Genomic DNA, 16,677 nt, shown 5'->3' on the forward strand with positions numbered 1-16,677 from the left:
TGGTTGGGTTTTTTTGCTTTCACAGTGCTTGAATTCAGTGGTGTGTTGTGAGATTTGAGGGGTTTTTTTAGCTTTGTTTTGTATTTTTTCACATAGACTTTAATCCCTCCTCTTATAACATTAACTAGACAAAGTTGTAAATTATCAATATTTTTTTCACAGCTAAACTTTTAGGTCACAACCTCCAAATTACCTTAATTTTCTCAAACTATTTTTCTAACTTACTAAATCATTCCTTATCTTTTTATCTCTTATTTTGTGTCAATTTAAAGCATATGCAAAAATAGATAGAATAGCATAATAAGGTCTTATGTACCTATCAGATGACTTATTTTCAATTTATAAATCTTTATCTCTGCTTTCACTCATATAATGCACTTACTCCCCTGTAGATTATTTTGAAGCAAATCCTAGCTATTATTTTATGTACAAATATGTATATGTATATACATATTTATTTACATATATAAATATGCCTCTTTTATTTAAGAAGATAATACACCTTAAACCATAAAACTCTTAGAAGAAAACATATTCAGAAAGTCTCTTGACATCTGTCTTGGTTATAACTTTTCAGATCTGACACCAAAAACAAAAATAAAAAAGTGGGACTATATCAAACTTCTGCACAGCAAAGGAAACCATCAACAAAATTAAAAGGCAACCTACTGAATGGGAGCAAATATTTATAAATCATATAAATCATATATTTGATAAGGGATAACTCTAATGTCCTTCTCACTACAAAAATACATATAAATAGCAAAAAATGAACAATTTGATTTAAAAATAGACAAGATGTAAATAGACCTTTTTTTCTCCCCAAAGAAGACATACATATGGCAAATAAGTCCTGAGAAGATTCTCAGCATCACGAGTCATCAAGGAAATGCATATGAAAACCATAATGAGGTATAACCTCAAACTGTTAGAATGACTTATAAAAAAGATGAGAAATGCCAAGTTTGGTGAGACTCTGGGAAAAAGGGAAATCTTGTGTTCTATTGGTGGAAATTTAAATTGGAGCAGACACTATGGAGGTTACTCAAAAAATTAAAAGTAGTACTACCATATAATCCGGCAATCCACTTCTGGATATTTGTCCAAAGGAAAAAAAAAAACAATAACTCAAAAAGTTATATGCAAACTCGTGTTCATTGCAGCATTATTATAATGACTAAGACATAGAAACAACCTAAGTGTTTATTAAGGGATTATAGATAAAAATATATGATATGTATAATGTTTTATATATATATGTATATTTCATTGTATATACACAATGAAATATTATTCATCCATAAAAAGAATGAAATCTAGCCATTTGTGATCTGGAGGGGCCTTGAGGGCATTATTGTATATGAAATAAGTTAGAGAAAAACAAATACCATATGAGCTCACTTATATGTTAATCTAAATAAAACAAATATGCAAACAAGCTCATAGATACAGAGAATGTATGACCGGTGCAGAACCAGGGGTTGAGGCTCCAAGGTGTCAAATGGGTGAATAGGTAAAAATGTACGAACTTCTAGTTATAAAGTCAATAATTCATGGGGATAAAATGCGCAGCATGGCAACATATTTTAAAGTTGTTAAGAGAGCAAATATTAAAAATTTGTATTACAAGAAAAATTTTGTAACTCTGTAGGGTGATGGATGTTTACTAGATTTATTGTGTGTATATATATGTTTATATATATGTATGTATATTTCATCATTATGTTGTATACCTAAAACTAATATGAAATTACCTGTCAATTATATTCCAATACAAAAAGAGAAGTGAATATATAGTATCATTATCAAGCAGAAAATAACAATTCCATAATATCATCATGTATTCAATGAGTATTCAAATGTCTCCAATCAACTCATGTCTCCATAGTTATTTTGTTTGATTTGACACTCAGATAAGGTTCAGACCATTTTAAATTTTAAATATCGATGCTCATATTTTAATTCCTAAGACCCTTACTTAACAAAAGATTTGGACATGAACTATTTTGCTACTCCTTTTACTTTTCCATCTTTTGAATTTCTGCTTGGAGCATGCCTAGAAGTGCCCCCAGCACCACAACTATACATTCCTGTAAGGACGAAGATCTGGCTTTTCTCAGGTATGTAAGCTAATCATCTTTCTAACTTTTGAGTGTTTCTCACAGTTTATTTTCTGTTCATGGTAGTTCATAAGTACAGTAATAGCTATCCATGCATAAATACAAAGACACATTTCATAGATACATTTATATGTCTAAATACACATAGATCATTTTCTATAACTCTCTTATGGCTACACATGTGCATTCCCTGTGATTCATGGTGGGACAAAAAGTGGACAGAATGCTCAATCAGATCTATTGATTCAATGTATTGCTCATTTCTTTCTTTTCTTAAATTAAATTAAGGTATGCTAACTATATGTATAAAATTGATATCTATATATAGATATAGACATCTATAATGTCTTCCTTCCTTCCTTCCTTCTTTCTTTCTTTCTTTCCTTCCTTCCTTCCTTCCTTCCTTCCTTCTTTCTTTCCTTCCTTCCTTCCTTCCTTCCTTCCTTCCTTCCTTCCTTCCTTCCTTCCTTCCTTCTTTCTTTCTTTCTTTCTTTCTTTCTTTCTTTCTTTCTTTCTTTCTTTCTTTCTTTCTTTCTTTCTTTCTTTCCTTTCTATTTATCCATGGAGCATGTTTAAGATCCAAAACTAGAATTAGAAAGAAAAATCCAAATTGTACAATTTACTAATTTTTATTTTATGTTCTAATTCTCCTATCATTTAGATATTCATCAGCCCTTAAGATAGTTATGACTTAATTGTCAAAATTAGAGACAGAAAATTGTTCTTAGCAGGAGACGTAGATCCTATTAACTTTGTCATTTAAGTGAGAATATTACTAGCTAATCTTTAATAAGTGAGGCCAAAACTAAACTCTTAATATGAAGGTTTTTGATTCATGGTGAGATGTTGATAATGTCCAGCTTTTATTATAAAATATAACAGACAAGAGTACTAAAAATTTTGCAAGCAAATAGTGAAAAAATATCTTTGTATTCTAAGAATTAGTATAGACAGGTATGTGAATATTAAGGTTGATGAGAATTATTTCTATAAACATTCATTTTACAAAACAGCTATTTTAAAGGTGTTGGGAATATTGACATTAGAAAAAAGATGAGGAGAGAAAGTCCTGAAGTCACCCTCCATCAACACACAATTGCACTATCTGAAGGTCGATCTTACGAAAATAAATGATTTTTGCCTTGCCTCCGAGAATGTCAAAATTTTTGCAGAAGTCTTTAAAGAGTACATATTTCAAGTCATTAATAACAGAACTTATTAAAGAGCAATACTGCCTAATAATAACAACTTTTCTTAGGCAGGTAGTTTGGGTTATTAGCTATCCAAATAGAGGCTAAACTGTCACCTGTTTATGTCATTATAGATAAAATTCTTGATACAGGAAGCTGTGTGTTAGATGGGTAAGCTAATTGTCACTAATATCTCTTCCTATTTTAAGACACTTTGTATGTGGTTATATTTTACTAAGTTACATAAAAACTTTTCTAGGGACAAGTTGGTATTGGAAAACATTTACATAAGGTTTACATTAATTGAGACATTTCCCTCTATTATATTTTTGTTTATACTACTTTGCAAACATACACATTTAAATGTGGATTTACCTGACAAATTTTGCTTTCATTACATAGATCCAATAACTGCCTTGTTGCCTGTTCTAATGATCATTAAGTGAAAATGGGCAGGTGGAATAACACAGCTGGGGGCTACTTTACCAAGAGTTTTTAGCAGTTTGGTAGCTATGTGATAGTCATACCCACTGTTCTCTCTGAACATTAGTGCTCCGTGACTGTCTTTTACAATGTAATTCATTTTCTTCCTTCACTTGACTCTATTGAAAGAATAAGTAGACTTAAGTTGTGTTTATGTTAAGGAGGAGTACATAGATGGTGGTGGTAGGAGAGAGATATACATTATTTTAAATGTAACATTAAGATTTATGGGCCCATTGAATCAGATTTGACTCAAATACTAATAAAAGCAAAAATCTCAGTAGTAAATTTTAAAGGTTCGGAAATCTTGATTCAGACAAAATTTTGACTCAAAGGGCTAGCATTTCTATAATATAATAAGTGGTACTCATTGGCATATTGTTTTCTGTGATGTAAAAGTTTATTCTTGTATTGTTTATTTACTACAGAGATTCTCTTTCCCAATGCCCTAAGTCCTGTGTCCATATTTTCAAATTGTAAATGTGAACCTATTTTTTATGTCTTAGTATGTAGACCAAAATCCCTAGCATGGCAGGCAGCTTCCTGCCAGTTCTTCTCTTCAGTCTTCCTGACCTTGCTTCAGTCTCATCCCGCACTTCTCCTAAGCTGTCTACACTTTTGGAATTAATCTTGATTTTTGCAGGGCCTTTGGACTGCCTCTTTTCTCTGCATCAAACTCTTCCCACCACCTTGGTTCAGTTAACTGTTACTCAGCATTACACGTTTAGTGAAAGATACCACTTTGCGCCGAAACAGTCTCTGATCAACGCAGGCTAGATCACATTCCCTTGCTATTTGCTCTCTGTTTTCCCTCTGTGTTTCATTTGTAAGAGTTTGGCAGTGTGTAATTTTATACCCGTATCATCATTTTAGTTTCTGTATCTTGCACGTAAACTCAGTGCAAGCTGGAACCTGTCTATTTGTCTCACTATGCTACACCTAACACCAAGAAGAGAGTTAAACATAATAGGAACCAAAATCTGTTAAATCATTGTGTAAAAGCATGAGTGAAGGAACATGTGGATACAAATACACTAATCTAAACAAACTCCTATGACACACACAAATACAAGGATTCCTAACTAAGAAGATAGGGAATGAAAAGAGCCTCTTGCCAGAAATAACATCTGGTAATACTTTTGTTTTCCAGATATTTAAATATCATTTATATTAATACTTATGGAAATTAAGCCACTTTTACAATGCACTGAAAATACTTGGGTAGATAATTATTAATCACAAGGTTTTTTTATCGTAATAATATTGTTCCCAGGGATAGAAGGTATTGAATAAATCTTGAGAGAAAGTTAGCTATATGAATATAATACAAACTAAATTGTGGGTGGGAAAGTTCTATATTTTGTCCTTTATTTTGGATGTTGTGTTAAAGAATTTAATAATGAACATTTAAGAGTGAGACTTTCTCTTCATATATGTGTGTATATTAGCCCAGATAGTTTATCTGCATCTCACAGGCTTAACAATAAAAGCTTATTTCTTAATATGTACAAATTCTGATGTTGAGATTCATGGAAGCTATTCCCTATATGTGGTTCAGTCACTTAACCAGATTTCATTGTGTGGAAACCATATATTCAAAGTGTGGCTTCTAAAATCTCCACAGCTTTGGAGTTTGTACTCAGTCCTCTGCTATGATTTTATTGACCAGTGCTCAATCACCTAGCTGTACTTTGCTTCAAAAGAGCAGGAAATGACAACAGGAGGCAAATACATATATTGAAAAATTGTGAACACTGGCTTTTTGTAATGGGATGTTATTATGGGTTAAATTTTGTCTCCCAAAAACATATGTTGAAGTCCTAACCATCTGCATCTGTAAATGTCACATTATTTGGAAAAGTGGTCTTTGTAAATTTAATCAGGTTAAAAACAGGTCATTCTGAATTAGCATGGGCCCTATTACAATATGATTGGTGTTTTTATAAGAAGACAACACAAAAACACAGGGAGGAGAAGGTCATGTAAAAATATTGAGACATGCCTAGAGAAAGGGAAGTCGGCCACATGAAGATTTAGGAAGAGATGGGAATGATACTGCCACAAGCCAAAGATGCCTAAGGCTATCTATCAGAAGCTTGAAGAGGAAGAAAGCACCCGCTCATCTAGATGTTTAGAAAGAAGCATGGCTCTGCTAAGAACTTGATCCTGGGTTTAGCCTCCCCACCTATGAAATGATAAATTTATGTTGTTTAATACCTCCCAGTTTTTTGGTATTTTGTTATGGCAGCCCTGGGAAATTAATAGAGATTCTTGTTAATAGAAGCAGGGAACAAAGTAGACAGTTAATCGTATCTTCACAAAAAGTAAAACAAGTTGGGGTATGAGATGTCATATATTTTATTCATTGATAAATATTGCTTCCTACTTTGATGTTCTAGATATACACAGAAGAGCCACAACATTTTTCTTGTGTTTAGTATTAAGAAAAGAGAAAGGAATGAGCTAAGTACCAGAATTATGGCTGTTTGGGGATATGAGTTTAATAGCAAAAGTTTATAAATTAGAATGGAACACCAGAGAGTGACACATGGCTGCTGGCTGTCCACATTATCTCACTAGGTGTGTTCTGTAAATCATAGAAGGGACATTTAGGGGTTAAAGAAGAAACTAAGGGATCAGAAAGCTTCATAGTGTAATAATTCCTCTATAGTCATTTACTCTATCTCCTTTAATATATTACAGTAAATTCATGTCTTCACAGAAAATATAGATTTGTCTCTAGTACTGTTCCTTTCTCTTGCTTAAACTTACAATCTCTCCCAGTCTAATTTTTCATTTTCTTCCACTTATTATCTTAATTTGTTATCCTCAATATTAAATAATGGTCCCTTGGTATCTAACTACTTTCAAAACTCTCCATTTACTGAATAATTTTCAATACCAAAGTTTTATTCCCCAAGGGCTGCAATCTAGTTTCTTCCCAAATTACGTGCTTAATCTCCTTTTATTTAGGAAATCAGTGAACTTCTCATCCCATTACTTCTTTTCAAGTCTTTTTTCTACTTCAAACGGTTGAACAATCGTGTGGTTAATAAAAATGTTATGTTTTCACTTGTTAAAAAACAACCACCCCAATCTTTCTCCTACTAGGAAGGAAAACAGGTGAAACTTCTCTTTTTTTATAAGTTCAATGGTGATAGCAAGCTGATTAAAGAATGGAACATTGATGCCTTAGCACCATGTGAAAAATAACCTTCGTACGTCTGAACGCTGCACATACAAGTGTGGAATTAGACACATGTCTCTTTGTGGACAGCAGCTGCCATTCATAGAAAGGAACATGGACTAGGGAACCGAGTACAGACTGCAGATCCACAAAACCCACTCTTCCTTATTTTCCTTTCTTCTGTCTGACATTTTTTTAAAATTCACATTGGAATAGTTCAGAAAGTCATAAATCAGCACTTCAGTGCAGTCACAAGGCCCAGAGAGAAGAACTTGCCCCTCCCTTCCCATGCTCCTCTGTAAAAAATCCATTCTTTTGTTCAGATTTGTCAATTCTATTTCCTTACTTCTTTTATAAACTCCTAATTTGGTTTCCATGACACCAGACTTCCCTTGCTATCTCATTGACCGTAAGGTTACTGTTCCTCTCATTAATTATTACATCTTTTACTTAAGTGATTCTCTTTTGGAGATTTTAGTTCCTGCTCTACACAATCTTTTTGCGTAAAACTGTATATGAGGTCTGTCCAGAAGGTATCCAACCACATCATATGAAAAAATAGAGACATTTATTGAAGAAGGTACAATTAACATTGATGCTTACAAGCTGAAGCATTGCACATAGGACAAAGATGCCTCAGTCCCCTTCAAAGTAGGCACCTTGGGACCTCACACAGCTCTCCCAATTGCCATCTGCTGCCCCATCATATTTTCCTGAATCTCATTGATGGTCTGAAATCTCTTCCCTTTCAAATGTGATTTTAGTTTTGGGAAAAGCCACCAAACTCTGGGCACCAAATCTGGGCTGTAGGGCTTGAGTCACCTGGGTGATTTGATGCCTCTCCAAAAAAAACACACAACCAACTCTTCATGAGAAGTGATGTATGAGCTGGTGGGTTGTCATGATGAAGCTGCCAATAACCAGTTGCCCATAGGTGTAGCCTTCTGAATCATGCAAATCATTTCCACACAGGAATATTCAAGCTTAATGTAAAATTTTATGCAGATTCGTTGCTCTACCCTCTCAGTCATTTTGAATGTGATGGCCACACAGAACACATGTTCACTAAATGGCATCTACCATGCCCACTGACCAGTACAGTGAAGTCGTCATTGTTCTTGCATGCACATTACAATTCATTCTCCTTGGTTGCCAAGTTACATCGATGGTGTGCAAATCCTTCTCATTATATTAAGGATAGCTAGACTTTTTCTGGACACACTTTGTATTTCTATTGTTGTGAATTGTAATGATGTTCAGATTTCTAATCCAAGTCCCAATGTTTTCTCTGACTTTGCTTCCTCTTCCTATTGAGAAGTTCTGGTGACATTTCTAATTTACCAATATTCTAGTTACCAATATTGATAACTAAGATGATTCTTTCCCTTACATGTTCACTCTTAGTGACAGGAATTTTATGTGCACTTCTGTACACAAATTATGTAACAGATAACCCAGGACAGAATCATCTTTACTCTCATGTCCTAATATTAAGGATGTTACTCTCATGTTCTAATATTAAGACTTTTCCGCCACTTATTTTTATCATAAATTTATAGTGACTATTCAGATATATAATGCAAGTCAAAATTGAAACAATAATCTAAAAAGCAAAACAAAACAAAACTACCACTGGTAAATAGATGACTCTCAAATATAGAATTTTTAGACATAAACAGTCTTCTAATATCCAGCTAAAATGTTTAAAATTTTTACATCTATAACTTTACCACATTGTATCCAAATTTCAACAATTATTTCTTTAATTTTTAATAGTCTTCAGTCCATCCACCTGCCCAAGATAAACCTTAAAATTACTCTACTTCTCTTTTTCTTATCTCTTAATATTAAAAAATCATCAAGACTATAGGCTGAATACCTTTACAGCCCTCGAACTTCTACCTGTAGACTCCTATCATCAGGCAGAAATAAAGTTTTATTTTTACTAACCACAGTTATTCTTTTTTTTTTTTAACTGGACTTATTTCTTATTCAATGTTTTAAGCTATATTTAATATAAAAATGTATTATTCATTAAAGTGAATAGAATTATTTAAATTTACAACAATGTAAAAATATATTGATTATAAGAACTATAAAGCTACTTAAAAATCAGAACCACAAGACTATTTGACTAGAATTTGTTCTGTTTAAAACAAGGATATTGTTCTATACCACTAAGAAGGTTCAGCCTAAGTAACCATCAGTAGATGAGTAGATTAAAAAAAAACTGTGGTAAATGTATATAATAGAATACTATGCAGCAGGAAAAAAGAATTCCTACATAATCCCTACCTTTTGTGACAGCATGGATGGAACTGGAGATGACCGTGCCAAGTGAAATAAAACAGTCAGTAAAAGATGAATGGAGGAATCTAATGAACAAAATAAACTAATGAGCAAATAGAACCAGAAGCATAGCATCACGGAACAGATGAAGGACCAATGAACAATGATGAAGGGTCTGATTATGGAAGTGGGGAGGGGGCTAGGTAGAGGTGGGTGAAAGGAGAAAAACTGGGACAGCTGTAATAGCTTAATAGTAAAACTATTTAAGAAGATTCCAGGGTTTAATTGTGATGTCAGCCAGAAGAAGGATTCCATCTGAGAAGTGATCATTAAAAAAAAAAGATGTAATATATTAGAAAACTCTGCTAATCTGCAAAACCATTGTCAATCATGCAAAGTTCCTTGTAGCTGGAAGATTTTATCAAAAGAGATTTGATGTTCTTACAAATTTAGTATATACAAAACATTTCCCACTAATAATAAACATCACTATAAAATAGTACTATTTAGTAGTCGCTGGCTGATTTCTTTTTAAAAAGTGATTAAAAAAATCCTGGGATTCAGTGGAATCTCTTTTAATGCAATTAAAATGTTTAGAAGCTTTACTTTAAGTGCGTGTTTTAACTCTTCTTATGTACCTCCAGGATCAAGTGCCACAATCATGACTAGATTTTTGCATTAGAAGCAAAATCTAGTTTAGTTTATTCCGATACATTATTTGATTTAGCTTATTTCAGTGCATTATTTCTATGCCTAGCTATGACTTGTTATGAAGGCATTGGTTCATTTTTAAAGATTTTTTCCCATTCACTTTAGGTCCTCCCATGTTGCTTTACTTAAATGGATTTTAGATTTATATCTGACAAACTGGAAAAGATTAGGTGAATGGACATAACCAGAATTTTTCTGTTTGAAGCAAATTGTTTTGAGTTTGTATTACTCTGAATAATTTATATTTTCTGAATGTATACCTAATTCCAAAATGAAGGAATACTTCATTAATGTTATTGCTTTTTTATCCCAGGACTAGAATGATCATTATTTGTTCTGAAATAACAAATAATTTTAGTTTCATTAAAATCAGTTTTAATGAAGACCCTTGAAATTAGCTGAATATCTGTGACATTTGAAATTAAATATTATATGGTAACTATCTTAACTTTTTGCAATAGCTTCACTTGTTATAATACAAATTGTTCTTCAGTAATATTGAAATCTACTTTGCTCTAACAATTCAATATTATTAACTCAGCTATTCATTGAGCTTTTAATTGATGCTTCAGATTGGATGGCCCTAATCCAGAATTTGTGATCAGATCCAAATTCACTTTCATTATCAAACCATTAAATCCAATTTAAATTTTAATTGTTTTCATTATGTGTGTGTCACTTATTTTCATTTGAGCCTGGAAATTTTACAGCTGTAAAGGAACATTGCGTGTAGTGTGAGTTTTAATTTGGGTAAACCTACCTAATGATACTCACTCATTCAGAAAATATTGAGTATCACAAGCACAGTTCTAGGTGCTAGAGATTCATCAGTAAACAAATGAGTCACAAATATTAGGTAGGCTTTTTACAGCCAATATCACTATTTAAATATTCATAGTTTTAAAAAAAGAATCACTAACATGTTATGAGTTCAAGAGTGAGAGAGGAGGGAACGTAACTCAGATGCTATTCCAATACCAATTTATACTTTGATTATGTATATACCTTTGGTATACTGAACTGTTATCTCATAGAAGTAACATTATTATTGGAAGTAAAGTAACAATTCAAATTATCCATAATTCATGTAATTGGTATCAAACAGTAATTTTGAAAGATGTAGTTATTGCAGTTTTGAAAGACTTATGTGGGTATATGCTTGTAATTCATGAGATCTTCCACCTTACCTATCTTTCTCTCTTCCTAAGCAATGATATTCATAAAATCACTAATTAGTGTTGCTAGTAACATTTTTAGAATTGAGTATGAATTGAATACCTAGTATTTTTCAAATGTCTATCCTATATCTTAAACAATGTGAAGTACCTATCATGTTTGGTAAACAACATATTTAGTCTGTTACTAGACCTTGGCTCCAAACTACTGTTTTTGATCTGTTGCTCTATTTTTTTAAATTATGACACACTCCAAATTCTGCTTATGATTTTCTCTACCACTCCCCATACTTGTCCCTGCATTCAGACTGCTTTTTCTGACTCCCTTCTTTGACCGAGAGACTCCCCGTGTTGGCAGCCATCCCACTCACACTGCCTTAGCTGGACCCTGGGAACTTTGCTTTAAACACGCTGGCCTTACTATTACTACTAGTGTTAAAATTATTATCACTATTATTATTAATTTTATCCAATTCCTCACACCTTTTACCTATTATATGTTAATTTAATCATCAGGTTTCAAATTAAATTTATTGGAGTAACATTGGTTGATAAAATCCTATAGGTTTCAAGTGTACAATTCTGTAATACATCATCAGTGTGCACTTACCACCCAAAGTCTAACTGCCTCCCGTCACCATATATTTGATGTTCGTTAGGCATTGATTTTTCAATAAATTGTTCCAAAAATCTCCTTAAATTGGGTTTGTTTCTCTTCCCTCTAAATTCTTAAGCCACAGGAGCCTTTCTTAAACAAAACACCTATCTAAAAAAATTACATCCACCTATGCACTTACTTTTCTCAAGTTTTTAAGTGTATTGAATCAGTATGAACTGTATATTAGTCATTTTAATCCTAATATAAGGAAATTAATATAAATTACTTAAATGGTTCAATGCTTTCTCTTCCTTTTAAAAGTAACTTCTTGATTCACTGGAAATCATACACATTATTTGTAGTCAATGAATTATTTTCTGTAACTATTTTTATTCTTTAATTTTCAACAATTTTAAATATTTTTAAAGTTTGGAGTATTTTTATGTAGACAAAGTATACATTTTTACCTACTGAAGCCCAAACCCATGCTGTTGTTCTCTCTCTAAAAGGAAAAAAATACCCTCATTAAAACGTGGCACTTAATCATTAGAGCTGCAACACTCATGATAAATTATCTGATTAAAACAAGAAAAGTTACAGAACCTAATTATTACTCCTCACTGAAAGTGGAATTTCTGGTAGAAGCTGATGAAAAGAATATATATGTCAAGCACATACTGAGTCTATACCTCATACTGTAAACAAACATGCATTGAATGGAGATACAAACTGTGTACCATGTGTTTTGAACTTATTATTACAATACATTAATAATAAAATTATGTGACTAAAATGTCCTTATGTCAAATCATATAACTTTATTTTTGTACTTACATATCATCTTATGCATTTCTTGGAATAAGTGTACAATGAGATTGAAAATGTACTTTTTATTATTTTCATCACAGCTTCCATTGAAAATTTTCAGTAGGTAAGCCTGCCTCTATCTGAAAATACTTTCATCCTGCAATACGCATTGACTAATCATGACAAATAGTACCACATTTAGGGCATGTGCCTTAAAAGAGTGTAAATTTACTAATTATCTTCTATTTTCTTAGAATTTGGTTACACAATGCATGATTGGAAAGTAGGAAGAAATTTCAAAGTTATAAGTAAAAATAATACAATAGTTTGTAGCTATAATACTACATATAGAATGTCTTCACACAACTATATATAACTCAAAAATCCTCCTAAGGCATATTTCCATATCCATGTATATGATGTTTTAGAGAACATGTTGAAATACTTGAAAGAAATCAAATGCAAAGAAATAAAGGAAAATCTTTATCTTTGGTTGAAAATAAGAGAAGAGTATATTTATTGGTTTAAGGACAAAACCTCAGTAATTATTAGATGACTACATAAACTTAAGGACAGAAAGACCCTCCAGGCTTGATGGATTAGAACTGAAAATCCAATAGTTGCCAAGTTTCCAAGGTAAGTTTTCACTTCTCTCCCTCTCTCTCTCTCTCTCTCTCATTCTCATCTCTCCATCTCTATCTCTATCAATCTCTCCCCAACACCACCTCTCTCTCCACAGGCTTCTCTCCGAACACTCCTTCATTCATCTTTCTCTCTGTCAATTAGCTTTGTTTTTCTATGCAGTGGAAGAAAATGTCTCCATACCATTTTCCTGAATATCGCCACCTAATATCTAACCCTGTTTTAATAATACCAAATTCAAATTATTTCAAGGGGGGGGAAAAGAACCCAAGTGGCCAGCTCACTCTGTGAACTCTTTCCCCCGGGTCACATTTTCAAATTAGATAAATTAACTATGGTCATTAGAGAGAAGGCTATTCTACTATGGACAGAATTGTAGTCTGTGGAGGTAAGTTATCACAGTAGATAAACAGAGCCTCAGAATTACAATTCTTGTAATTCTCATTCCTGCCATAGTTGAGCCATTTAAAAGTAGTAGAAGTTATATAATTAGAGAAATCCATTAGTCTGGACATTAAAATACTATATTTAATTAACATATTTAGTGATGAGTTCAGAGACTTACTGAGACTCCTTACGCACCACATCCTCTTGCTCTAGATCTTCAAGGCTGCCCTAGTTTCTATGACACATTTGTGGGAATGAGAAAAAGCTCATTCTTTCTCCATGTTCTTTGTTCTCAAATGTTTAAAGACTATTGTAACAAATAGATCTTTGTTAGTCCAGATGTAATTTACTAATATTTTGTAATAAATATTATCTCTATAATGTTTATTATGTGAACATAGCCACCTTAAATTTAGAGTGAGGCACAACTTCCCCAGCTGTATGTGGCAGTCTTACCATTTCTTACTATATATATATATTTTTTTACTTGAGTGATATTTGGTATGATAAAAGTATTTATAACTGTAAAATATTTTAATATTTCAAATATTATTGAAAACATCATTTTTAAGAGTACAAAACTTCTTTGCAGAATACAAACAGTATGTAGCACTCCTTGAAATGAAGGACATTTGTAATGCCTTGATCTATTCTGGAAAAATTATATATACATATATAAATACACATATATATGTAAATACACATGCACATACACGTACACCAGGCCTCTCCAGACAAATGCCAACAATTGTTTTATTTTACTTTATTTAATTTATTTATTTTTAAAGAGGGGGGAGGGAAGGAGAAAGAGAGGGAGAAAAACATCAGTGTGTGGTTGCCTCTTAACCATTGCTCCCTTACTGGGGACCTGGCCTGCAACCCAGGCATGTGGCCTGACTGGGAATTGAACCAGCAATCCTTTGGTTCACAGGTCGGCACTCAATCCACTGAGCCACCCCAGCCAGGGCCACTCATTGTAAATATATGGCTTATGTTTCAGTCTTGTACCCATTTGAGTTTTTTCTGGCGTATGGTATAAGTCGGTGGTCTAGTTTCTTTTTTTTTTTTGCATGTATCATTCCAGTTCTGCAAACACCATTTATTGAAGAAGTTATCTTTACTCCATTGTATGCTCTTACTACCTTTGTCATGCATTAATTGATCATAGAGACATGGGTTTATTTCTGAGCTCTCTTTTCTGTTCCATCCATCTAATGTGTCTGTTTTTATGGCAGTGCCAGAGTATTCGGATCACAGTGGCCTTGTAATATAGTTTTATATCAGGTATCATGATCTCTCTAACTTTGTTCTTCTTTCTCAATATTGCTGAGGCTATTGGAGTCTTTTTTGGTTCCATATAAGTTTTTGGAATATTTGTTCTAGCCCTGTAAAATACGTCATTGGTATTTTAATAGAAATTGCATTGAATCTATAGATCACTTTGGGTAGTACAGACATTTTATGATGTTAATTATTCCAATCCATGAACACAGTCTATGCTTCCATTTATTTGTATCTCCATTAGTTTCTTTATTTGGTGTCCTACAGTTTTCTGAGTACAGGTCTTTTACCTCCTTGATTAAATGTATTCTTAAGAACTTTATTCTTTTTTCTGTTGCTGTAGTAAATGGGATATTTTTCTTAGTTTCTGTTTCTGATAGTTCATTGTTGGTGTGCAAAAATGCCTTTGATTTCTGAATATTGACTTTGGATCATCTGTTTTGCCAAATACACTTATTAGGTTGAGCAGCTGTGTCCTGAAGACTACTGGGATTTCTATGTACACATAACGTTATCTGCAAATAATGACACGTTTACTTCCTCCTTTCCAGTTCGGATGCCGTTTATTTCTTCTGCTTGTCTGATCACTGTGGCTAGAACTTCTAGTACTACATTGAATAAGAGTAGTGAAAGTGGACTATTTCTTGTTCCTGATCTTAAGGGAAATACTTTATTTTTTGCCCATTGAGTATGATTTTGGCAGTAGGTTTTTTGTGTATATATTTTTTATGTTGAGGCATGCTCCTCTATTCCCATTAGGCTGAGTGTTTTTATCATAAATGGATGCTGGATTTTATCAAATGCTTTAGCAGCATCTATTGATATGATCATGTGATTTTTATCCTTCATTTTGTTTATGTGGTGTATCACATTGATTGATTTGCCAATATTGTACCATCCTTGCATCCTTGGGATCAATTCCACTTGATCATGCTGTATGTATGATCTTTTTAAGGAATTGCTGGACTCAGATTGCCAATTTTTGTTGCTATTTAGTTGAGGATTTTAGCATCTATGTTCACCAGATATATTGGCCTATAATTTTCTTTTTTTGTTGTGTCTTTACCTGGTTTTGGAATTAGGATAATACTGGCCTTGTAAAAAGAGTTTGGGAGTTTTCCCTCTTCTTGAATATTCTGGAATAGTTTGAGAAGAGTTAGTTCTTCTTTGAATATTTGATAAAATTTTCCTGTGAAGCCACCTGGTCCAGGACTTTTGTGTGCCAGGAGGGAGTTTTTCGATTACTGCTTTAATTTTGCTAGCTGTTATTGGTCTATTCATGTTTTCTGCTTCTTCCTGATTCAGTTTTGGAAGACTGTGCATTTCTAGAAATTTACCCATTTTGTGCAAGTTGTCCAAGTTCTTGGCATATAGTTGTTCATAGCAATTTCTTACAACCTTTTGTATTTCTGTGGTATCAGTTTTGACTTCTCCTCTTTCAATTCTGATTTTATTTATTTTGGGACCCTCTCTTTTCTTAATGAGTCTGGTTAATGGTTGGCAATTTTGCTTATCTTTTCAAAGAACCAGCTTTCAGATTTATTGATCCTGTGAATTAGTATTATTATTATTTTAGTCTCTATTAGAGACCAAATTATTTTAGTCTCTCTGTCTATTAATTCTTCTCTGATCTTAATTATTTCCTTCCTTCTACTTGCTCTGGGCTTTGTCTGTTGTTCCTCTAGTTTTTTTAGATGTAGGGTTAGGTTGTTTTTTTGAGATTTTTCTATCTTTATTTTTAGATAGAGCTATACTGCTATGAGTTCCCCTCTCAGGACTGCCTTTGCTTTGTCTCACAGGTTTTTGT

Source organism: Desmodus rotundus, chromosome 13 (assembly GCF_022682495.2).
Source record: "Desmodus rotundus isolate HL8 chromosome 13, HLdesRot8A.1, whole genome shotgun sequence".
Classification (NCBI taxonomy): domain Eukaryota; kingdom Metazoa; phylum Chordata; class Mammalia; order Chiroptera; family Phyllostomidae; genus Desmodus; species Desmodus rotundus.